At 55.5% G+C, this 20989-nt stretch overlaps 48 non-coding genes across 48 annotated transcripts; all 48 read right to left on the reverse strand.

Moving 5' to 3' along the window:
* Positions 1–561: 561 nt before the first annotated feature.
* Positions 562–633, reverse strand: Trnae-cuc. Its single transcript has one exon. It is a non-coding gene; the product is annotated as a tRNA-Glu (tRNA).
* Positions 634–899: 266 nt separating this feature from the next.
* Positions 900–981, reverse strand: Trnal-cag. Its single transcript has one exon. It is a non-coding gene; the product is annotated as a tRNA-Leu (tRNA).
* An 80-nt stretch (positions 982–1061) lies between these two features.
* On the reverse strand, positions 1062–1143 carry Trnal-aag. The gene has a single exon. It is a non-coding gene; the product is annotated as a tRNA-Leu (tRNA).
* A 734-nt stretch (positions 1144–1877) lies between these two features.
* Trnae-cuc lies at positions 1878–1949 on the reverse strand. Its single transcript has one exon. It is a non-coding gene; the product is annotated as a tRNA-Glu (tRNA).
* A 266-nt stretch (positions 1950–2215) lies between these two features.
* Positions 2216–2297, reverse strand: Trnal-cag. The gene has a single exon. It is a non-coding gene; the product is annotated as a tRNA-Leu (tRNA).
* An 80-nt stretch (positions 2298–2377) lies between these two features.
* On the reverse strand, positions 2378–2459 carry Trnal-aag. The gene has a single exon. It is a non-coding gene; the product is annotated as a tRNA-Leu (tRNA).
* A 734-nt stretch (positions 2460–3193) lies between these two features.
* Trnae-cuc lies at positions 3194–3265 on the reverse strand. The gene has a single exon. It is a non-coding gene; the product is annotated as a tRNA-Glu (tRNA).
* Positions 3266–3531: 266 nt separating this feature from the next.
* On the reverse strand, positions 3532–3613 carry Trnal-cag. The gene has a single exon. It is a non-coding gene; the product is annotated as a tRNA-Leu (tRNA).
* Positions 3614–3693: 80 nt separating this feature from the next.
* Trnal-aag lies at positions 3694–3775 on the reverse strand. Its single transcript has one exon. It is a non-coding gene; the product is annotated as a tRNA-Leu (tRNA).
* A 734-nt stretch (positions 3776–4509) lies between these two features.
* Positions 4510–4581, reverse strand: Trnae-cuc. The gene has a single exon. It is a non-coding gene; the product is annotated as a tRNA-Glu (tRNA).
* A 266-nt stretch (positions 4582–4847) lies between these two features.
* Trnal-cag lies at positions 4848–4929 on the reverse strand. The gene has a single exon. It is a non-coding gene; the product is annotated as a tRNA-Leu (tRNA).
* An 80-nt stretch (positions 4930–5009) lies between these two features.
* On the reverse strand, positions 5010–5091 carry Trnal-aag. Its single transcript has one exon. It is a non-coding gene; the product is annotated as a tRNA-Leu (tRNA).
* Positions 5092–5825: 734 nt separating this feature from the next.
* Trnae-cuc lies at positions 5826–5897 on the reverse strand. Its single transcript has one exon. It is a non-coding gene; the product is annotated as a tRNA-Glu (tRNA).
* A 266-nt stretch (positions 5898–6163) lies between these two features.
* Trnal-cag lies at positions 6164–6245 on the reverse strand. The gene has a single exon. It is a non-coding gene; the product is annotated as a tRNA-Leu (tRNA).
* Positions 6246–6325: 80 nt separating this feature from the next.
* On the reverse strand, positions 6326–6407 carry Trnal-aag. The gene has a single exon. It is a non-coding gene; the product is annotated as a tRNA-Leu (tRNA).
* Positions 6408–7141: 734 nt separating this feature from the next.
* Trnae-cuc lies at positions 7142–7213 on the reverse strand. The gene has a single exon. It is a non-coding gene; the product is annotated as a tRNA-Glu (tRNA).
* Positions 7214–7479: 266 nt separating this feature from the next.
* Positions 7480–7561, reverse strand: Trnal-cag. The gene has a single exon. It is a non-coding gene; the product is annotated as a tRNA-Leu (tRNA).
* Positions 7562–7641: 80 nt separating this feature from the next.
* Trnal-aag lies at positions 7642–7723 on the reverse strand. The gene has a single exon. It is a non-coding gene; the product is annotated as a tRNA-Leu (tRNA).
* Positions 7724–8457: 734 nt separating this feature from the next.
* Trnae-cuc lies at positions 8458–8529 on the reverse strand. The gene has a single exon. It is a non-coding gene; the product is annotated as a tRNA-Glu (tRNA).
* A 266-nt stretch (positions 8530–8795) lies between these two features.
* On the reverse strand, positions 8796–8877 carry Trnal-cag. The gene has a single exon. It is a non-coding gene; the product is annotated as a tRNA-Leu (tRNA).
* Positions 8878–8957: 80 nt separating this feature from the next.
* Positions 8958–9039, reverse strand: Trnal-aag. Its single transcript has one exon. It is a non-coding gene; the product is annotated as a tRNA-Leu (tRNA).
* Positions 9040–9773: 734 nt separating this feature from the next.
* Positions 9774–9845, reverse strand: Trnae-cuc. Its single transcript has one exon. It is a non-coding gene; the product is annotated as a tRNA-Glu (tRNA).
* A 266-nt stretch (positions 9846–10111) lies between these two features.
* On the reverse strand, positions 10112–10193 carry Trnal-cag. Its single transcript has one exon. It is a non-coding gene; the product is annotated as a tRNA-Leu (tRNA).
* Positions 10194–10273: 80 nt separating this feature from the next.
* On the reverse strand, positions 10274–10355 carry Trnal-aag. Its single transcript has one exon. It is a non-coding gene; the product is annotated as a tRNA-Leu (tRNA).
* A 734-nt stretch (positions 10356–11089) lies between these two features.
* Positions 11090–11161, reverse strand: Trnae-cuc. The gene has a single exon. It is a non-coding gene; the product is annotated as a tRNA-Glu (tRNA).
* Positions 11162–11427: 266 nt separating this feature from the next.
* Trnal-cag lies at positions 11428–11509 on the reverse strand. Its single transcript has one exon. It is a non-coding gene; the product is annotated as a tRNA-Leu (tRNA).
* Positions 11510–11589: 80 nt separating this feature from the next.
* Trnal-aag lies at positions 11590–11671 on the reverse strand. Its single transcript has one exon. It is a non-coding gene; the product is annotated as a tRNA-Leu (tRNA).
* A 734-nt stretch (positions 11672–12405) lies between these two features.
* Trnae-cuc lies at positions 12406–12477 on the reverse strand. The gene has a single exon. It is a non-coding gene; the product is annotated as a tRNA-Glu (tRNA).
* A 266-nt stretch (positions 12478–12743) lies between these two features.
* Trnal-cag lies at positions 12744–12825 on the reverse strand. The gene has a single exon. It is a non-coding gene; the product is annotated as a tRNA-Leu (tRNA).
* Positions 12826–12905: 80 nt separating this feature from the next.
* On the reverse strand, positions 12906–12987 carry Trnal-aag. The gene has a single exon. It is a non-coding gene; the product is annotated as a tRNA-Leu (tRNA).
* A 734-nt stretch (positions 12988–13721) lies between these two features.
* Trnae-cuc lies at positions 13722–13793 on the reverse strand. The gene has a single exon. It is a non-coding gene; the product is annotated as a tRNA-Glu (tRNA).
* Positions 13794–14059: 266 nt separating this feature from the next.
* Trnal-cag lies at positions 14060–14141 on the reverse strand. Its single transcript has one exon. It is a non-coding gene; the product is annotated as a tRNA-Leu (tRNA).
* An 80-nt stretch (positions 14142–14221) lies between these two features.
* Trnal-aag lies at positions 14222–14303 on the reverse strand. The gene has a single exon. It is a non-coding gene; the product is annotated as a tRNA-Leu (tRNA).
* A 734-nt stretch (positions 14304–15037) lies between these two features.
* On the reverse strand, positions 15038–15109 carry Trnae-cuc. The gene has a single exon. It is a non-coding gene; the product is annotated as a tRNA-Glu (tRNA).
* A 266-nt stretch (positions 15110–15375) lies between these two features.
* On the reverse strand, positions 15376–15457 carry Trnal-cag. Its single transcript has one exon. It is a non-coding gene; the product is annotated as a tRNA-Leu (tRNA).
* An 80-nt stretch (positions 15458–15537) lies between these two features.
* Trnal-aag lies at positions 15538–15619 on the reverse strand. The gene has a single exon. It is a non-coding gene; the product is annotated as a tRNA-Leu (tRNA).
* A 734-nt stretch (positions 15620–16353) lies between these two features.
* Trnae-cuc lies at positions 16354–16425 on the reverse strand. The gene has a single exon. It is a non-coding gene; the product is annotated as a tRNA-Glu (tRNA).
* A 266-nt stretch (positions 16426–16691) lies between these two features.
* Positions 16692–16773, reverse strand: Trnal-cag. Its single transcript has one exon. It is a non-coding gene; the product is annotated as a tRNA-Leu (tRNA).
* Positions 16774–16853: 80 nt separating this feature from the next.
* Trnal-aag lies at positions 16854–16935 on the reverse strand. Its single transcript has one exon. It is a non-coding gene; the product is annotated as a tRNA-Leu (tRNA).
* Positions 16936–17669: 734 nt separating this feature from the next.
* On the reverse strand, positions 17670–17741 carry Trnae-cuc. Its single transcript has one exon. It is a non-coding gene; the product is annotated as a tRNA-Glu (tRNA).
* Positions 17742–18007: 266 nt separating this feature from the next.
* Trnal-cag lies at positions 18008–18089 on the reverse strand. The gene has a single exon. It is a non-coding gene; the product is annotated as a tRNA-Leu (tRNA).
* An 80-nt stretch (positions 18090–18169) lies between these two features.
* Positions 18170–18251, reverse strand: Trnal-aag. Its single transcript has one exon. It is a non-coding gene; the product is annotated as a tRNA-Leu (tRNA).
* Positions 18252–18987: 736 nt separating this feature from the next.
* Positions 18988–19059, reverse strand: Trnae-cuc. Its single transcript has one exon. It is a non-coding gene; the product is annotated as a tRNA-Glu (tRNA).
* A 266-nt stretch (positions 19060–19325) lies between these two features.
* Trnal-cag lies at positions 19326–19407 on the reverse strand. Its single transcript has one exon. It is a non-coding gene; the product is annotated as a tRNA-Leu (tRNA).
* An 80-nt stretch (positions 19408–19487) lies between these two features.
* Trnal-aag lies at positions 19488–19569 on the reverse strand. Its single transcript has one exon. It is a non-coding gene; the product is annotated as a tRNA-Leu (tRNA).
* Positions 19570–20304: 735 nt separating this feature from the next.
* Trnae-cuc lies at positions 20305–20376 on the reverse strand. The gene has a single exon. It is a non-coding gene; the product is annotated as a tRNA-Glu (tRNA).
* Positions 20377–20645: 269 nt separating this feature from the next.
* On the reverse strand, positions 20646–20727 carry Trnal-cag. The gene has a single exon. It is a non-coding gene; the product is annotated as a tRNA-Leu (tRNA).
* An 80-nt stretch (positions 20728–20807) lies between these two features.
* Trnal-aag lies at positions 20808–20889 on the reverse strand. The gene has a single exon. It is a non-coding gene; the product is annotated as a tRNA-Leu (tRNA).
* Between the last annotated feature and the right edge of the window lie 100 nt (positions 20890–20989).

A 20989-nucleotide genomic window follows, 5' to 3' on the forward strand; every position in this document is an offset into this window, starting at 1 on the left:
CGGTAGTGCCACCTGCAGCCTGAGGAACATGAGCACAAAATCAGGAGGGCACCGTGATTTCAATCACTGGGTCACTATCGTCATTGCAGCGACAGCAAGGCAGAACTTTAAAAAGTGCCGTGACCCGGATTCGAGCCTGGGTTGTTGCGGCCACAACGCAATGTCCTGACCACTAGACGATCACGGCCACGGAGCCACCGCGGAATTCAACTCTCGCGACTGCAAGTGGCTGTGCACAGCAAAGCTCGGCCGACTGTGTCTCGCAACAGCTGTGTCAGACGCGGTCTCCATTATATGTATACTGGCAAACGAACGTGCCCGCGCTGATGGACACTGAGCAGAGTGGTTAGCTGCATTCAACCCCCGTGGCAATGTCTTGCAGTCCTCCAAGTCTGTTGACCGCAGGTATGTGCCCGGATAAGAGGTGGACAGATGTCGCATCTCTCTCGCCGTCACTTGTGGCCGCGAATCATATTTTACGTAGTTTTCTGCAAGCGTCAGCGGAGCGTCAGTCGAGCTAAGTCGGGACAAGTCGCATAAGAGGAGCAATAAAATGTGCATTTCCGGTACCGGGAATCGAACCCAGGCCTCCTGGGCGAGAGCCAGGTATCCCAGCCACTAGACGACACCGGATAACGACACAAGCACTCCTCCAACAAACACGGCGAGCGCCCACCCGCTACTTGACGACAACTGCAAAAATTAACGTTTCCACTTCGTAGAACGGCATGCTCGGGACGCATCTCGTGGAGACGAACGCCAGCAATCATGAGACCAAACTGCGCCGGTGAATCCTGTTGTTACACCACGCACCACTGTGCTACGACAGTTTAAGAAACCGACGCTGCGCTTTTTCCTTCGCGGGAAATCAGTGCTCCTGTTTTCGAGACAGAAAACGTTGGCAGCGGTGGGATTCGAACCCACGCCTCCGAAGAGACTGGTGCCTGAAACCAGCGCCTTAGACCGCTCGGCCACGCTACCTACGCGACGCGGCGGTCACAGGAGCTGCGTTGTACCCCACGAGAACACACCGCAATGGCACAAAAACGAGAAGTAAAAATTGGCAGCGGTGGGATTCGAACCCACGCCTCCGAAGAGACTGGTGCCTTAAACCAGCGCCTTAGACCGCTCGGCCACGCTACCTACACCAGTGTTCCTGGCGTTTGTAGAATGCAGTGCACGACACAGCTTCCTGATCTGCTGCGACTGGTTGCTCGAACATCGCACCTCGAACGACTGCCCTTTTCGAATAGAGATTAACTACACAGGCAGCTGCCAGCGCCCTGGTGCGGCGGCATCGCGTGTTTATAAGGAATCGGTAGTGCCACCTGCAGCCTGAGGAACATGAGCACAAAATCAGGAGGGCACCGTGATTTCAATCACTGGGTCACTATCGTCATTGCAGCGACAGCAAGGCAGAACTTTAAAAAGTGCCGTGACCCGGATTCGAGCCTGGGTTGTTGCGGCCACAACGCAATGTCCTGACCACTAGACGATCACGGCCACGGAGCCACCGCGGAATTCAACTCTCGCGACTGCAAGTGGCTGTGCACAGCAAAGCTCGGCCGACTGTGTCTCGCAACAGCTGTGTCAGACGCGGTCTCCATTATATGTATACTGGCAAACGAACGTGCCCGCGCTGATGGACACTGAGCAGAGTGGTTAGCTGCATTCAACCCCCGTGGCAATGTCTTGCAGTCCTCCAAGTCTGTTGACCGCAGGTATGTGCCCGGATAAGAGGTGGACAGATGTCGCATCTCTCTCGCCGTCACTTGTGGCCGCGAATCATATTTTACGTAGTTTTCTGCAAGCGTCAGCGGAGCGTCAGTCGAGCTAAGTCGGGACAAGTCGCATAAGAGGAGCAATAAAATGTGCATTTCCGGTACCGGGAATCGAACCCAGGCCTCCTGGGCGAGAGCCAGGTATCCCAGCCACTAGACGACACCGGATAACGACACAAGCACTCCTCCAACAAACACGGCGAGCGCCCACCCGCTACTTGACGACAACTGCAAAAATTAACGTTTCCACTTCGTAGAACGGCATGCTCGGGACGCATCTCGTGGAGACGAACGCCAGCAATCATGAGACCAAACTGCGCCGGTGAATCCTGTTGTTACACCACGCACCACTGTGCTACGACAGTTTAAGAAACCGACGCTGCGCTTTTTCCTTCGCGGGAAATCAGTGCTCCTGTTTTCGAGACAGAAAACGTTGGCAGCGGTGGGATTCGAACCCACGCCTCCGAAGAGACTGGTGCCTGAAACCAGCGCCTTAGACCGCTCGGCCACGCTACCTACGCGACGCGGCGGTCACAGGAGCTGCGTTGTACCCCACGAGAACACACCGCAATGGCACAAAAACGAGAAGTAAAAATTGGCAGCGGTGGGATTCGAACCCACGCCTCCGAAGAGACTGGTGCCTTAAACCAGCGCCTTAGACCGCTCGGCCACGCTACCTACACCAGTGTTCCTGGCATTTGTAGAATGCAGTGCACGACACAGCTTCCTGATCTGCTGCGACTGGTTGCTCGAACATCGCACCTCGAACGACTGCCCTTTTCGAATAGAGATTAACTACACAGGCAGCTGCCAGCGCCCTGGTGCGGCGGCATCGCGTGTTTATAAGGAATCGGTAGTGCCACCTGCAGCCTGAGGAACATGAGCACAAAATCAGGAGGGCACCGTGATTTCAATCACTGGGTCACTATCGTCATTGCAGCGACAGCAAGGCAGAACTTTAAAAAGTGCCGTGACCCGGATTCGAGCCTGGGTTGTTGCGGCCACAACGCAATGTCCTGACCACTAGACGATCACGGCCACGGAGCCACCGCGGAATTCAACTCTCGCGACTGCAAGTGGCTGTGCACAGCAAAGCTCGGCCGACTGTGTCTCGCAACAGCTGTGTCAGACGCGGTCTCCATTATATGTATACTGGCAAACGAACGTGCCCGCGCTGATGGACACTGAGCAGAGTGGTTAGCTGCATTCAACCCCCGTGGCAATGTCTTGCAGTCCTCCAAGTCTGTTGACCGCAGGTATGTGCCCGGATAAGAGGTGGACAGATGTCGCATCTCTCTCGCCGTCACTTGTGGCCGCGAATCATATTTTACGTAGTTTTCTGCAAGCGTCAGCGGAGCGTCAGTCGAGCTAAGTCGGGACAAGTCGCATAAGAGGAGCAATAAAATGTGCATTTCCGGTACCGGGAATCGAACCCAGGCCTCCTGGGCGAGAGCCAGGTATCCCAGCCACTAGACGACACCGGATAACGACACAAGCACTCCTCCAACAAACACGGCGAGCGCCCACCCGCTACTTGACGACAACTGCAAAAATTAACGTTTCCACTTCGTAGAACGGCATGCTCGGGACGCATCTCGTGGAGACGAACGCCAGCAATCATGAGACCAAACTGCGCCGGTGAATCCTGTTGTTACACCACGCACCACTGTGCTACGACAGTTTAAGAAACCGACGCTGCGCTTTTTCCTTCGCGGGAAATCAGTGCTCCTGTTTTCGAGACAGAAAACGTTGGCAGCGGTGGGATTCGAACCCACGCCTCCGAAGAGACTGGTGCCTGAAACCAGCGCCTTAGACCGCTCGGCCACGCTACCTACGCGACGCGGCGGTCACAGGAGCTGCGTTGTACCCCACGAGAACACACCGCAATGGCACAAAAACGAGAAGTAAAAATTGGCAGCGGTGGGATTCGAACCCACGCCTCCGAAGAGACTGGTGCCTTAAACCAGCGCCTTAGACCGCTCGGCCACGCTACCTACACCAGTGTTCCTGGCGTTTGTAGAATGCAGTGCACGACACAGCTTCCTGATCTGCTGCGACTGGTTGCTCGAACATCGCACCTCGAACGACTGCCCTTTTCGAATAGAGATTAACTACACAGGCAGCTGCCAGCGCCCTGGTGCGGCGGCATCGCGTGTTTATAAGGAATCGGTAGTGCCACCTGCAGCCTGAGGAACATGAGCACAAAATCAGGAGGGCACCGTGATTTCAATCACTGGGTCACTATCGTCATTGCAGCGACAGCAAGGCAGAACTTTAAAAAGTGCCGTGACCCGGATTCGAGCCTGAGTTGTTGCGGCCACAACGCAATGTCCTGACCACTAGACGATCACGGCCACGGAGCCACCGCGGAATTCAACTCTCGCGACTGCAAGTGGCTGTGCACAGCAAAGCTCGGCCGACTGTGTCTCGCAACAGCTGTGTCAGACGCGGTCTCCATTATATGTATACTGGCAAACGAACGTGCCCGCGCTGATGGACACTGAGCAGAGTGGTTAGCTGCATTCAACCCCCGTGGCAATGTCTTGCAGTCCTCCAAGTCTGTTGACCGCAGGTATGTGCCCGGATAAGAGGTGGACAGATGTCGCATCTCTCTCGCCGTCACTTGTGGCCGCGAATCATATTTTACGTAGTTTTCTGCAAGCGTCAGCGGAGCGTCAGTCGAGCTAAGTCGGGACAAGTCGCATAAGAGGAGCAATAAAATGTGCATTTCCGGTACCGGGAATCGAACCCAGGCCTCCTGGGCGAGAGCCAGGTATCCCAGCCACTAGACGACACCGGATAACGACACAAGCACTCCTCCAACAAACACGGCGAGCGCCCACCCGCTACTTGACGACAACTGCAAAAATTAACGTTTCCACTTCGTAGAACGGCATGCTCGGGACGCATCTCGTGGAGACGAACGCCAGCAATCATGAGACCAAACTGCGCCGGTGAATCCTGTTGTTACACCACGCACCACTGTGCTACGACAGTTTAAGAAACCGACGCTGCGCTTTTTCCTTCGCGGGAAATCAGTGCTCCTGTTTTCGAGACAGAAAACGTTGGCAGCGGTGGGATTCGAACCCACGCCTCCGAAGAGACTGGTGCCTGAAACCAGCGCCTTAGACCGCTCGGCCACGCTACCTACGCGACGCGGCGGTCACAGGAGCTGCGTTGTACCCCACGAGAACACACCGCAATGGCACAAAAACGAGAAGTAAAAATTGGCAGCGGTGGGATTCGAACCCACGCCTCCGAAGAGACTGGTGCCTTAAACCAGCGCCTTAGACCGCTCGGCCACGCTACCTACACCAGTGTTCCTGGCGTTTGTAGAATGCAGTGCACGACACAGCTTCCTGATCTGCTGCGACTGGTTGCTCGAACATCGCACCTCGAACGACTGCCCTTTTCGAATAGAGATTAACTACACAGGCAGCTGCCAGCGCCCTGGTGCGGCGGCATCGCGTGTTTATAAGGAATCGGTAGTGCCACCTGCAGCCTGAGGAACATGAGCACAAAATCAGGAGGGCACCGTGATTTCAATCACTGGGTCACTATCGTCATTGCAGCGACAGCAAGGCAGAACTTTAAAAAGTGCCGTGACCCGGATTCGAGCCTGGGTTGTTGCGGCCACAACGCAATGTCCTGACCACTAGACGATCACGGCCACGGAGCCACCGCGGAATTCAACTCTCGCGACTGCAAGTGGCTGTGCACAGCAAAGCTCGGCCGACTGTGTCTCGCAACAGCTGTGTCAGACGCGGTCTCCATTATATGTATACTGGCAAACGAACGTGCCCGCGCTGATGGACACTGAGCAGAGTGGTTAGCTGCATTCAACCCCCGTGGCAATGTCTTGCAGTCCTCCAAGTCTGTTGACCGCAGGTATGTGCCCGGATAAGAGGTGGACAGATGTCGCATCTCTCTCGCCGTCACTTGTGGCCGCGAATCATATTTTACGTAGTTTTCTGCAAGCGTCAGCGGAGCGTCAGTCGAGCTAAGTCGGGACAAGTCGCATAAGAGGAGCAATAAAATGTGCATTTCCGGTACCGGGAATCGAACCCAGGCCTCCTGGGCGAGAGCCAGGTATCCCAGCCACTAGACGACACCGGATAACGACACAAGCACTCCTCCAACAAACACGGCGAGCGCCCACCCGCTACTTGACGACAACTGCAAAAATTAACGTTTCCACTTCGTAGAACGGCATGCTCGGGACGCATCTCGTGGAGACGAACGCCAGCAATCATGAGACCAAACTGCGCCGGTGAATCCTGTTGTTACACCACGCACCACTGTGCTACGACAGTTTAAGAAACCGACGCTGCGCTTTTTCCTTCGCGGGAAATCAGTGCTCCTGTTTTCGAGACAGAAAACGTTGGCAGCGGTGGGATTCGAACCCACGCCTCCGAAGAGACTGGTGCCTGAAACCAGCGCCTTAGACCGCTCGGCCACGCTACCTACGCGACGCGGCGGTCACAGGAGCTGCGTTGTACCCCACGAGAACACACCGCAATGGCACAAAAACGAGAAGTAAAAATTGGCAGCGGTGGGATTCGAACCCACGCCTCCGAAGAGACTGGTGCCTTAAACCAGCGCCTTAGACCGCTCGGCCACGCTACCTACACCAGTGTTCCTGGCGTTTGTAGAATGCAGTGCACGACACAGCTTCCTGATCTGCTGCGACTGGTTGCTCGAACATCGCACCTCGAACGACTGCCCTTTTCGAATAGAGATTAACTACACAGGCAGCTGCCAGCGCCCTGGTGCGGCGGCATCGCGTGTTTATAAGGAATCGGTAGTGCCACCTGCAGCCTGAGGAACATGAGCACAAAATCAGGAGGGCACCGTGATTTCAATCACTGGGTCACTATCGTCATTGCAGCGACAGCAAGGCAGAACTTTAAAAAGTGCCGTGACCCGGATTCGAGCCTGGGTTGTTGCGGCCACAACGCAATGTCCTGACCACTAGACGATCACGGCCACGGAGCCACCGCGGAATTCAACTCTCGCGACTGCAAGTGGCTGTGCACAGCAAAGCTCGGCCGACTGTGTCTCGCAACAGCTGTGTCAGACGCGGTCTCCATTATATGTATACTGGCAAACGAACGTGCCCGCGCTGATGGACACTGAGCAGAGTGGTTAGCTGCATTCAACCCCCGTGGCAATGTCTTGCAGTCCTCCAAGTCTGTTGACCGCAGGTATGTGCCCGGATAAGAGGTGGACAGATGTCGCATCTCTCTCGCCGTCACTTGTGGCCGCGAATCATATTTTACGTAGTTTTCTGCAAGCGTCAGCGGAGCGTCAGTCGAGCTAAGTCGGGACAAGTCGCATAAGAGGAGCAATAAAATGTGCATTTCCGGTACCGGGAATCGAACCCAGGCCTCCTGGGCGAGAGCCAGGTATCCCAGCCACTAGACGACACCGGATAACGACACAAGCACTCCTCCAACAAACACGGCGAGCGCCCACCCGCTACTTGACGACAACTGCAAAAATTAACGTTTCCACTTCGTAGAACGGCATGCTCGGGACGCATCTCGTGGAGACGAACGCCAGCAATCATGAGACCAAACTGCGCCGGTGAATCCTGTTGTTACACCACGCACCACTGTGCTACGACAGTTTAAGAAACCGACGCTGCGCTTTTTCCTTCGCGGGAAATCAGTGCTCCTGTTTTCGAGACAGAAAACGTTGGCAGCGGTGGGATTCGAACCCACGCCTCCGAAGAGACTGGTGCCTGAAACCAGCGCCTTAGACCGCTCGGCCACGCTACCTACGCGACGCGGCGGTCACAGGAGCTGCGTTGTACCCCACGAGAACACACCGCAATGGCACAAAAACGAGAAGTAAAAATTGGCAGCGGTGGGATTCGAACCCACGCCTCCGAAGAGACTGGTGCCTTAAACCAGCGCCTTAGACCGCTCGGCCACGCTACCTACACCAGTGTTCCTGGCATTTGTAGAATGCAGTGCACGACACAGCTTCCTGATCTGCTGCGACTGGTTGCTCGAACATCGCACCTCGAACGACTGCCCTTTTCGAATAGAGATTAACTACACAGGCAGCTGCCAGCGCCCTGGTGCGGCGGCATCGCGTGTTTATAAGGAATCGGTAGTGCCACCTGCAGCCTGAGGAACATGAGCACAAAATCAGGAGGGCACCGTGATTTCAATCACTGGGTCACTATCGTCATTGCAGCGACAGCAAGGCAGAACTTTAAAAAGTGCCGTGACCCGGATTCGAGCCTGGGTTGTTGCGGCCACAACGCAATGTCCTGACCACTAGACGATCACGGCCACGGAGCCACCGCGGAATTCAACTCTCGCGACTGCAAGTGGCTGTGCACAGCAAAGCTCGGCCGACTGTGTCTCGCAACAGCTGTGTCAGACGCGGTCTCCATTATATGTATACTGGCAAACGAACGTGCCCGCGCTGATGGACACTGAGCAGAGTGGTTAGCTGCATTCAACCCCCGTGGCAATGTCTTGCAGTCCTCCAAGTCTGTTGACCGCAGGTATGTGCCCGGATAAGAGGTGGACAGATGTCGCATCTCTCTCGCCGTCACTTGTGGCCGCGAATCATATTTTACGTAGTTTTCTGCAAGCGTCAGCGGAGCGTCAGTCGAGCTAAGTCGGGACAAGTCGCATAAGAGGAGCAATAAAATGTGCATTTCCGGTACCGGGAATCGAACCCAGGCCTCCTGGGCGAGAGCCAGGTATCCCAGCCACTAGACGACACCGGATAACGACACAAGCACTCCTCCAACAAACACGGCGAGCGCCCACCCGCTACTTGACGACAACTGCAAAAATTAACGTTTCCACTTCGTAGAACGGCATGCTCGGGACGCATCTCGTGGAGACGAACGCCAGCAATCATGAGACCAAACTGCGCCGGTGAATCCTGTTGTTACACCACGCACCACTGTGCTACGACAGTTTAAGAAACCGACGCTGCGCTTTTTCCTTCGCGGGAAATCAGTGCTCCTGTTTTCGAGACAGAAAACGTTGGCAGCGGTGGGATTCGAACCCACGCCTCCGAAGAGACTGGTGCCTGAAACCAGCGCCTTAGACCGCTCGGCCACGCTACCTACGCGACGCGGCGGTCACAGGAGCTGCGTTGTACCCCACGAGAACACACCGCAATGGCACAAAAACGAGAAGTAAAAATTGGCAGCGGTGGGATTCGAACCCACGCCTCCGAAGAGACTGGTGCCTTAAACCAGCGCCTTAGACCGCTCGGCCACGCTACCTACACCAGTGTTCCTGGCGTTTGTAGAATGCAGTGCACGACACAGCTTCCTGATCTGCTGCGACTGGTTGCTCGAACATCGCACCTCGAACGACTGCCCTTTTCGAATAGAGATTAACTACACAGGCAGCTGCCAGCGCCCTGGTGCGGCGGCATCGCGTGTTTATAAGGAATCGGTAGTGCCACCTGCAGCCTGAGGAACATGAGCACAAAATCAGGAGGGCACCGTGATTTCAATCACTGGGTCACTATCGTCATTGCAGCGACAGCAAGGCAGAACTTTAAAAAGTGCCGTGACCCGGATTCGAGCCTGGGTTGTTGCGGCCACAACGCAATGTCCTGACCACTAGACGATCACGGCCACGGAGCCACCGCGGAATTCAACTCTCGCGACTGCAAGTGGCTGTGCACAGCAAAGCTCGGCCGACTGTGTCTCGCAACAGCTGTGTCAGACGCGGTCTCCATTATATGTATACTGGCAAACGAACGTGCCCGCGCTGATGGACACTGAGCAGAGTGGTTAGCTGCATTCAACCCCCGTGGCAATGTCTTGCAGTCCTCCAAGTCTGTTGACCGCAGGTATGTGCCCGGATAAGAGGTGGACAGATGTCGCATCTCTCTCGCCGTCACTTGTGGCCGCGAATCATATTTTACGTAGTTTTCTGCAAGCGTCAGCGGAGCGTCAGTCGAGCTAAGTCGGGACAAGTCGCATAAGAGGAGCAATAAAATGTGCATTTCCGGTACCGGGAATCGAACCCAGGCCTCCTGGGCGAGAGCCAGGTATCCCAGCCACTAGACGACACCGGATAACGACACAAGCACTCCTCCAACAAACACGGCGAGCGCCCACCCGCTACTTGACGACAACTGCAAAAATTAACGTTTCCACTTCGTAGAACGGCATGCTCGGGACGCATCTCGTGGAGACGAACGCCAGCAATCATGAGACCAAACTGCGCCGGTGAATCCTGTTGTTACACCACGCACCACTGTGCTACGACAGTTTAAGAAACCGACGCTGCGCTTTTTCCTTCGCGGGAAATCAGTGCTCCTGTTTTCGAGACAGAAAACGTTGGCAGCGGTGGGATTCGAACCCACGCCTCCGAAGAGACTGGTGCCTGAAACCAGCGCCTTAGACCGCTCGGCCACGCTACCTACGCGACGCGGCGGTCACAGGAGCTGCGTTGTACCCCACGAGAACACACCGCAATGGCACAAAAACGAGAAGTAAAAATTGGCAGCGGTGGGATTCGAACCCACGCCTCCGAAGAGACTGGTGCCTTAAACCAGCGCCTTAGACCGCTCGGCCACGCTACCTACACCAGTGTTCCTGGCGTTTGTAGAATGCAGTGCACGACACAGCTTCCTGATCTGCTGCGACTGGTTGCTCGAACATCGCACCTCGAACGACTGCCCTTTTCGAATAGAGATTAACTACACAGGCAGCTGCCAGCGCCCTGGTGCGGCGGCATCGCGTGTTTATAAGGAATCGGTAGTGCCACCTGCAGCCTGAGGAACATGAGCACAAAATCAGGAGGGCACCGTGATTTCAATCACTGGGTCACTATCGTCATTGCAGCGACAGCAAGGCAGAACTTTAAAAAGTGCCGTGACCCGGATTCGAGCCTGGGTTGTTGCGGCCACAACGCAATGTCCTGACCACTAGACGATCACGGCCACGGAGCCACCGCGGAATTCAACTCTCGCGACTGCAAGTGGCTGTGCACAGCAAAGCTCGGCCGACTGTGTCTCGCAACAGCTGTGTCAGACGCGGTCTCCATTATATGTATACTGGCAAACGAACGTGCCCGCGCTGATGGACACTGAGCAGAGTGGTTAGCTGCATTCAACCCCCGTGGCAATGTCTTGCAGTCCTCCAAGTCTGTTGACCGCAGGTATGTGCCCGGATAAGAGGTGGACAGATGTCGCATCTCTCTCGCCGTCACTTGTGGCCGCGAATCATATTTTACGTAGTTTTCTGCAAGCGTCAGCGGAGCGTCAGTCGAGCTAAGTCGGGACAAGTCGCATAAGAGGAGCAATAAAATGTGCATTTCCGGTACCGGGAATCGAACCCAGGCCTCCTGGGCGAGAGCCAGGTATCCCAGCCACTAGACGACACCGGATAACGACACAAGCACTCCTCCAACAAACACGGCGAGCGCCCACCCGCTACTTGACGACAACTGCAAAAATTAACGTTTCCACTTCGTAGAACGGCATGCTCGGGACGCATCTCGTGGAGACGAACGCCAGCAATCATGAGACCAAACTGCGCCGGTGAATCCTGTTGTTACACCACGCACCACTGTGCTACGACAGTTTAAGAAACCGACGCTGCGCTTTTTCCTTCGCGGGAAATCAGTGCTCCTGTTTTCGAGACAGAAAACGTTGGCAGCGGTGGGATTCGAACCCACGCCTCCGAAGAGACTGGTGCCTGAAACCAGCGCCTTAGACCGCTCGGCCACGCTACCTACGCGACGCGGCGGTCACAGGAGCTGCGTTGTACCCCACGAGAACACACCGCAATGGCACAAAAACGAGAAGTAAAAATTGGCAGCGGTGGGATTCGAACCCACGCCTCCGAAGAGACTGGTGCCTTAAACCAGCGCCTTAGACCGCTCGGCCACGCTACCTACACCAGTGTTCCTGGCGTTTGTAGAATGCAGTGCACGACACAGCTTCCTGATCTGCTGCGACTGGTTGCTCGAACATCGCACCTCGAACGACTGCCCTTTTCGAATAGAGATTAACTACACAGGCAGCTGCCAGCGCCCTGGTGCGGCGGCATCGCGTGTTTATAAGGAATCGGTAGTGCCACCTGCAGCCTGAGGAACATGAGCACAAAATCAGGAGGGCACCGTGATTTCAATCACTGGGTCACTATCGTCATTGCAGCGACAGCAAGGCAGAACTTTAAAAAGTGCCGTGACCCGGATTCGAGCCTGGGTTGTTGCGGCCACAACGCAATGTCCTGACCACTAGACGATCACGGCCACGGAGCCACCGCGGAATTCAACTCTCGCGACTGCAAGTGGCTGTGCACAGCAAAGCTCGGCCGACTGTGTCTCGCAACAGCTGTGTCAGACGCGGTCTCCATTATATGTATACTGGCAAACGAACGTGCCCGCGCTGATGGACACTGAGCAGAGTGGTTAGCTGCATTCAACCCCCGTGGCAATGTCTTGCAGTCCTCCAAGTCTGTTGACCGCAGGTATGTGCCCGGATAAGAGGTGGACAGATGTCGCATCTCTCTCGCCGTCACTTGTGGCCGCGAATCATATTTTACGTAGTTTTCTGCAAGCGTCAGCGGAGCGTCAGTCGAGCTAAGTCGGGACAAGTCGCATAAGAGGAGCAATAAAATGTGCATTTCCGGTACCGGGAATCGAACCCAGGCCTCCTGGGCGAGAGCCAGGTATCCCAGCCACTAGACGACACCGGATAACGACACAAGCACTCCTCCAACAAACACGGCGAGCGCCCACCCGCTACTTGACGACAACTGCAAAAATTAACGTTTCCACTTCGTAGAACGGCATGCTCGGGACGCATCTCGTGGAGACGAACGCCAGCAATCATGAGACCAAACTGCGCCGGTGAATCCTGTTGTTACACCACGCACCACTGTGCTACGACAGTTTAAGAAACCGACGCTGCGCTTTTTCCTTCGCGGGAAATCAGTGCTCCTGTTTTCGAGACAGAAAACGTTGGCAGCGGTGGGATTCGAACCCACGCCTCCGAAGAGACTGGTGCCTGAAACCAGCGCCTTAGACCGCTCGGCCACGCTACCTACGCGACGCGGCGGTCACAGGAGCTGCGTTGTACCCCACGAGAACACACCGCAATGGCACAAAAACGAGAAGTAAAAATTGGCAGCGGTGGGATTCGAACCCACGCCTCCGAAGAGACTGGTGCCTTAAACCAGCGCCTTAGACCGCTCGGCCACGCTACCTACACCAGTGTTCCTGGCGTTTGTAGAATGCAGTGCACGACACAGCTTCCTGATCTGCTGCGACTGGTTGCTCGAACATCGCACCTCGAACGACTGCCCTTTTCGAATAGAGATTAACTACACAGGCAGCTGCCAGCGCCCTGGTGCGGCGGCATCGCGTGTTTATAAGGAATCGGTAGTGCCACCTGCAGCCTGAGGAACATGAGCACAAAATCAGGAGGGCACCGTGATTTCAATCACTGGGTCACTATCGTCATTGCAGCGACAGCAAGGCAGAACTTTAAAAAGTGCCGTGACCCGGATTCGAGCCTGGGTTGTTGCGGCCACAACGCAATGTCCTGACCACTAGACGATCACGGCCACGGAGCCACCGCGGAATTCAACTCTCGCGACTGCAAGTGGCTGTGCACAGCAAAGCTCGGCCGACTGTGTCTCGCAACAGCTGTGTCAGACGCGGTCTCCATTATATGTATACTGGCAAACGAACGTGCCCGCGCTGATGGACACTGAGCAGAGTGGTTAGCTGCATTCAACCCCCGTGGCAATGTCTTGCAGTCCTCCAAGTCTGTTGACCGCAGGTATGTGCCCGGATAAGAGGTGGACAGATGTCGCATCTCTCTCGCCGTCACTTGTGGCCGCGAATCATATTTTACGTAGTTTTCTGCAAGCGTCAGCGGAGCGTCAGTCGAGCTAAGTCGGGACAAGTCGCATAAGAGGAGCAATAAAATGTGCATTTCCGGTACCGGGAATCGAACCCAGGCCTCCTGGGCGAGAGCCAGGTATCCCAGCCACTAGACGACACCGGATAACGACACAAGCACTCCTCCAACAAACACGGCGAGCGCCCACCCGCTACTTGACGACAACTGCAAAAATTAACGTTTCCACTTCGTAGAACGGCATGCTCGGGACGCATCTCGTGGAGACGAACGCCAGCAATCATGAGACCAAACTGCGCCGGTGAATCCTGTTGTTACACCACGCACCACTGTGCTACGACAGTTTAAGAAACCGACGCTGCGCTTTTTCCTTCGCGGGAAATCAGTGCTCCTGTTTTCGAGACAGAAAACGTTGGCAGCGGTGGGATTCGAACCCACGCCTCCGAAGAGACTGGTGCCTGAAACCAGCGCCTTAGACCGCTCGGCCACGCTACCTACGCGACGCGGCGGTCACAGGAGCTGCGTTGTACCCCACGAGAACACACCGCAATGGCACAAAAACGAGAAGTAAAAATTGGCAGCGGTGGGATTCGAACCCACGCCTCCGAAGAGACTGGTGCCTTAAACCAGCGCCTTAGACCGCTCGGCCACGCTACCTACACCAGTGTTCCTGGCATTTGTAGAATGCAGTGCACGACACAGCTTCCTGATCTGCTGCGACTGGTTGCTCGAACATCGCACCTCGAACGACTGCCCTTTTCGAATAGAGATTAACTACACAGGCAGCTGCCAGCGCCCTGGTGCGGCGGCATCGCGTGTTTATAAGGAATCGGTAGTGCCACCTGCAGCCTGAGGAACATGAGCACAAAATCAGGAGGGCACCGTGATTTCAATCACTGGGTCACTATCGTCATTGCAGCGACAGCAAGGCAGAACTTTAAAAAGTGCCGTGACCCGGATTCGAGCCTGGGTTGTTGCGGCCACAACGCAATGTCCTGACCACTAGACGATCACGGCCACGGAGCCACCGCGGAATTCAACTCTCGCGACTGCAAGTGGCTGTGCACAGCAAAGCTCGGCCGACTGTGTCTCGCAACAGCTGTGTCAGACGCGGTCTCCATTATATGTATACTGGCAAACGAACGTGCCCGCGCTGATGGACACTGAGCAGAGTGGTTAGCTGCATTCAACCCCCGTGGCAATGTCTTGCAGTCCTCCAAGTCTGTTGACCGCAGGTATGTGCCCGGATAAGAGGTGGACAGATGTCGCATCTCTCTCGCCGTCACTTGTGGCCGCGAATCATATTTTACGTAGTTTTCTGCAAGCGTCAGCGGAGCGTCAGTCGAGCTAAGTCGGGACAAGTCGCATAAGAGGAGCAATAAAATGTGCATTTCCGGTACCGGGAATCGAACCCAGGCCTCCTGGGCGAGAGCCAGGTATCCCAGCCACTAGACGACACCGGATAACGACACAAGCACTCCTCCAACAAACACGGCGAGCGCCCACCCGCTACTTGACGACAACTGCAAAAATTAACGTTTCCACTTCGTAGAACGGCATGCTCGGGACGCATCTCGTGGAGACGAACGCCAGCAATCATGAGACCAAACTGCGCCGGTGAATCCTGTTGTTACACCACGCACCACTGTGCTACGACAGTTTAAGAAACCGACGCTGCGCTTTTTCCTTCGCGGGAAATCAGTGCTCCTGTTTTCGAGACAGAAAACGTTGGCAGCGGTGGGATTCGAACCCACGCCTCCGAAGAGACTGGTGCCTGAAACCAGCGCCTTAGACCGCTCGGCCACGCTACCTACGCGACGCGGCGGTCACAGGAGCTGCGTTGTACCCCACGAGAACACACCGCAATGGCACAAAAACGAGAAGTAAAAATTGGCAGCGGTGGGATTCGAACCCACGCCTCCGAAGAGACTGGTGCCTTAAACCAGCGCCTTAGACCGCTCGGCCACGCTACCTACACCAGTGTTCCTGGCGTTTGTAGAATGCAGTGCACGACACAGCTTCCTGATCTGCTGCGACTGGTTGCTCGAACATCGCACCTCGAACGACTGCCCTTTTCGAATAGAGATTAACTACACAGGCAGCTGCCAGCGCCCTGGTGCGGCGGCATCGCGTGTTTATAAGGAATCGGTAGTGCCACCTGCAGCCTGAGGAACATGAGCACAAAATCAGGAGGGCACCGTGATTTCAATCACTGGGTCACTATCGTCATTGCAGCGACAGCAAGGCAGAACTTTAAAAAGTGCCGTGACCCGGATTCGAGCCTGGGTTGTTGCGGCCACAACGCAATGTCCTGACCACTAGACGATCACGGCCACGGAGCCACCGCGGAATTCAACTCTCGCGACTGCAAGTGGCTGTGCACAGCAAAGCTCGGCCGACTGTGTCTCGCAACAGCTGTGTCAGACGCGGTCTCCATTATATGTATACTGGCAAACGAACGTGCCCGCGCTGATGGACACTGAGCAGAGTGGTTAGCTGCATTCAACCCCCGTGGCAATGTCTTGCAGTCCTCCAAGTCTGTTGACCGCAGGTATGTGCCCGGATAAGAGGTGGACAGATGTCGCATCTCTCTCGCCGTCACTTGTGGCCGCGAATCATATTTTACGTAGTTTTCTGCAAGCGTCAGCGGAGCGTCAGTCGAGCTAAGTCGGGACAAGTCGCATAAGAGGAGCAATAAAATGTGCATTTCCGGTACCGGGAATCGAACCCAGGCCTCCTGGGCGAGAGCCAGGTATCCCAGCCACTAGACGACACCGGATAACGACACAAGCACTCCTCCAACAAACACGGCGAGCGCCCACCCGCTACTTGACGACAACTGCAAAAATTAACGTTTCCACTTCGTAGAACGGCATGCTCGGGACGCATCTCGTGGAGACGAACGCCAGCAATCATGAGACCAAACTGCGCCGGTGAATCCTGTTGTTACACCACGCACCACTGTGCTACGACAGTTTAAGAAACCGACGCTGCGCTTTTTCCTTCGCGGGAAATCAGTGCTCCTGTTTTCGAGACAGAAAACGTTGGCAGCGGTGGGATTCGAACCCACGCCTCCGAAGAGACTGGTGCCTGAAACCAGCGCCTTAGACCGCTCGGCCACGCTACCTACGCGACGCGGCGGTCACAGGAGCTGCGTTGTACCCCACGAGAACACACCGCAATGGCACAAAAACGAGAAGTAAAAATTGGCAGCGGTGGGATTCGAACCCACGCCTCCGAAGAGACTGGTGCCTTAAACCAGCGCCTTAGACCGCTCGGCCACGCTACCTACACCAGTGTTCCTGGCGTTTGTAGAATGCAGTGCACGACACAGCTTCCTGATCTGCTGCGACTGGTTGCTCGAACATCGCACCTCGAACGACTGCCCTTTTCGAATAGAGATTAACTACACAGGCAGCTGCCAGCGCCCTGGTGCGGCGGCATCGCGTGTTTATAAGGAATCGGTAGTGCCACCTGCAGCCTGAGGAACATGAGCACAAAATCAGGAGGGCACCGTGATTTCAATCACTGGGTCACTATCGTCATTGCAGCGACAGCAAGGCAGAACTTTAAAAAGTGCCGTGACCCGGATTCGAGCCTGGGTTGTTGCGGCCACAACGCAATGTCCTGACCACTAGACGATCACGGCCACGGAGCCACCGCGGAATTCAACTCTCGCGACTGCAAGTGGCTGTGCACAGCAAAGCTCGGCCGACTGTGTCTCGCAACAGCTGTGTCAGACGCGGTCTCCATTATATGTATACTGGCAAACGAACGTGCCCGCGCTGATGGACACTGAGCAGAGTGGTTAGCTGCATTCAACCCCCGTGGCAATGTCTTGCAGTCCTCCAAGTCTGTTGACCGCAGGTATGTGCCCGGATAAGAGGTGGACAGATGTCGCATCTCTCTCGCCGTCACTTGTGGCCGCGAATCATATTTTACGTAGTTTTCTGCAAGCGTCAGCGGAGCGTCAGTCGAGCTAAGTCGGGACAAGTCGCATAAGAGGAGCAATAAAATGTGCATTTCCGGTACCGGGAATCGAACCCAGGCCTCCTGGGCGAGAGCCAGGTATCCCAGCCACTAGACGACACCGGATAACGACACAAGCACTCCTCCAACAAACACGGCGAGCGCCCACCCGCTACTTGACGACAACTGCAAAAATTAACGTTTCCACTTCGTAGAACGGCATGCTCGGGACGCATCTCGTGGAGACGAACGCCAGCAATCATGAGACCAAACTGCGCCGGTGAATCCTGTTGTTACACCACGCACCACTGTGCTACGACAGTTTAAGAAACCGACGCTGCGCTTTTTCCTTCGCGGGAAATCAGTGCTCCTGTTTTCGAGACAGAAAACGTTGGCAGCGGTGGGATTCGAACCCACGCCTCCGAAGAGACTGGTGCCTGAAACCAGCGCCTTAGACCGCTCGGCCACGCTACCTACGCGACGCGGCGGTCACAGGAGCTGCGTTGTACCCCACGAGAACACACCGCAATGGCACAAAAACGAGAAGTAAAAATTGGCAGCGGTGGGATTCGAACCCACGCCTCCGAAGAGACTGGTGCCTTAAACCAGCGCCTTAGACCGCTCGGCCACGCTACCTACACCAGTGTTCCTGGCATTTGTAGAATGCAGTGCACGACACAGCTTCCTGATCTGCTGCGACTGGTTGCTCGAACATCGCACCTCGAACGACTGCCCTTTTCGAATAGAGATTAACTACACAGGCAGCTGCCAGCGCCCTGGTGCGGCGGCATCGCGTGTTTATAAGGAATCGGTAGTGCCACCTGCAGCCTGAGGAACATGAGCACAAAATCAGGAGGGCACCGTGATTTCAATCACTGGGTCACTATCGTCATTGCAGCGACAGCAAGGCAGAACTTTAAAAAGTGCCGTGACCCGGATTCGAGCCCTGGGTTGTTGCGGCCACAACGCAATGTCCTGACCACTAGACGATCACGGCCACGGAGCCACCGCGGAATTCAACTCTCGCGACTGCAAGTGGCTGTGCACAGCAAAGCTCGGCCGACTGTGTCTCGCAACAGCTGTGTCAGACGCGGTCTCCATTATATGTATACTGGCAAACGAACGTGCCCGCGCTGATGGACACTGAGCAGAGTGGTTAGCTGCATTCAACCCCCGTGGCAATGTCTTGCAGTCCTCCAAGTCTGTTGACCGCAGGTATGTGCCCGGATAAGAGGTGGACAGATGTCGCATCTCTCTCGCCGTCACTTGTGGCCGCGAATCATATTTTACGTAGTTTTTCTGCAAGCGTCAGCGGAGCGTCAGTCGAGCTAAGTCGGGACAAGTCGCATAAGAGGAGCAATAAAATGTGCATTTCCGGTACCGGGAATCGAACCCAGGCCTCCTGGGCGAGAGCCAGGTATCCCAGCCACTAGACGACACCGGATAACGACACAAGCACTCCTCCAACAAACACGGCGAGCGCCCACCCGCTACTTGACGACAACTGCAAAAATTAACGTTTCCACTTCGTAGAACGGCATGCTCGGGACGCATCTCGTGGAGACGAACGCCAGCAATCATGAGACCAAACTGCGCCGGTGAATCCTGTTGTTACACCACGCACCACTGTGCTACGACAGTTTAAGAAACCGACGCTGCGCTTTTTCCTTCGCGGGAAATCAGTGCTCCTGTTTTCGAGACAGAAAACGTTGGCAGCGGTGGGATTCGAACCCACGCCTCCGAAGAGACTGGTGCCTGAAACCAGCGCCTTAGACCGCTCGGCCACGCTACCTACGCGACGCGGCGGTCACAGGAGCTGCGTTGTACCCCACGAGAACACACCGCAATGGCACAAAAACGAGAAGTAAAAATTGGCAGCGGTGGGATTCGAACCCACGCCTCCGAAGAGACTGGTGCCTTAAACCAGCGCCTTAGACCGCTCGGCCACGCTACCTACACCAGTGTTCCTGGCGTTTGTAGAATGCAGTGCACGACACAGCTTCCTGATCTGCTGCGACTGGTTGCTCGAACATCGCACCTCGAACGACTGCCCTTTTCGAATAGAGATTAACTACACAGGCAGCTGCCAGCGCCCTGGTGCGGCGGCATCGCGTGTTTATAAGGAATCGGTAGTGCCACCTGCAGCCTGAGGGAACATGAGCACAAAATCAGGAGGGCACCGTGATTTCAATCACTGGGTCACTATCGTCATTGCAGCGACAGCAAGGCAGAACTTTAAAAAGTGCCGTGACCCGGATTCGAGCCTGGGTTGTTGCGGCCACAACGCAATGTCCTGACCACTAGACGATCACGGCCACGGAGCCACCGCGGAATTCAACTCTCGCGACTGCAAGTGGCTGTGCACAGCAAAGCTCGGCCGACTGTGTCTCGCAACAGCTGTGTCAGACGCGGTCTCCATTATATGTATACTGGCAAACGAACGTGCCCGCGCTGATGGACACTGAGCAGAGTGGTTAGCTGCATTCAACCCCCGTGGCAATGTCTTGCAGTCCTCCAAGTCTGTTGACCGCAGGTATGTGCCCGGATAAGAGGTGGACAGATGTCGCATCTCTCTCGCCGTCACTTGTGGCCGCGAATCATATTTTACGTAGTTTTCTGCAAGCGTCAGCGGAGCGTCAGTCGAGCTAAGTCGGGACAAGTCGCATAAGAGGAGCAATAAAATGTGCATTTCCGGTACCGGGAATCGAACCCAGGCCTCCTGGGCGAGAGCCAGGTATCCCAGCCACTAGACGACACCGGATAACGACACAAGCACTCCTCCAACAAACACGGCGAGCGCCCACCCGCTACTTGACGACAACTGCAAAAAATTAACGTTTCCACTTCGTAGAACGGCATGCTCGGGACGCATCTCGTGAGACGAACGCCAGCAATCATGAGACCCAAACTGCGCCGGTGAATCCTGTTGTTTACACCACCGCACCACTGTGCTACGACAGTTTAAGAAACCGACGCTGCGCTTTTTCCTTCGCGGGAAATCAGTGCTCCTGTTTTCGAGACAGAAAACGTTGGCAGCGGTGGGATTCGAACCCACGCCTCCGAAGAGACTGGTGCCTGAAACCAGCGCCTTAGACCGCTCGGCCACGCTACCTACGCGACGCGGCGGTCACAGGAGCTGCGTTGTACCCCACGAGAACACACCGCAATGGCACAAAAACGAGAAGTAAAAATTGGCAGCGGTGGGATTCGAACCCACGCCTCCGAAGAGACTGGTGCCTTAAACCAGCGCCTTAGACCGCTCGGCCACGCTACCTACACCAGTGTTCCTGGCGTTTGTAGAATGCAGTGCACGACACAGCTTCCTGATCTGCTGCGACTGGTTGCTCGAACATCGCACCTCGAACGACTGCCCT

This window comes from Schistocerca piceifrons, unplaced genomic scaffold (assembly GCF_021461385.2).
Source record: "Schistocerca piceifrons isolate TAMUIC-IGC-003096 unplaced genomic scaffold, iqSchPice1.1 HiC_scaffold_630, whole genome shotgun sequence".
NCBI lineage: Eukaryota > Metazoa > Arthropoda > Insecta > Orthoptera > Acrididae > Schistocerca > Schistocerca piceifrons.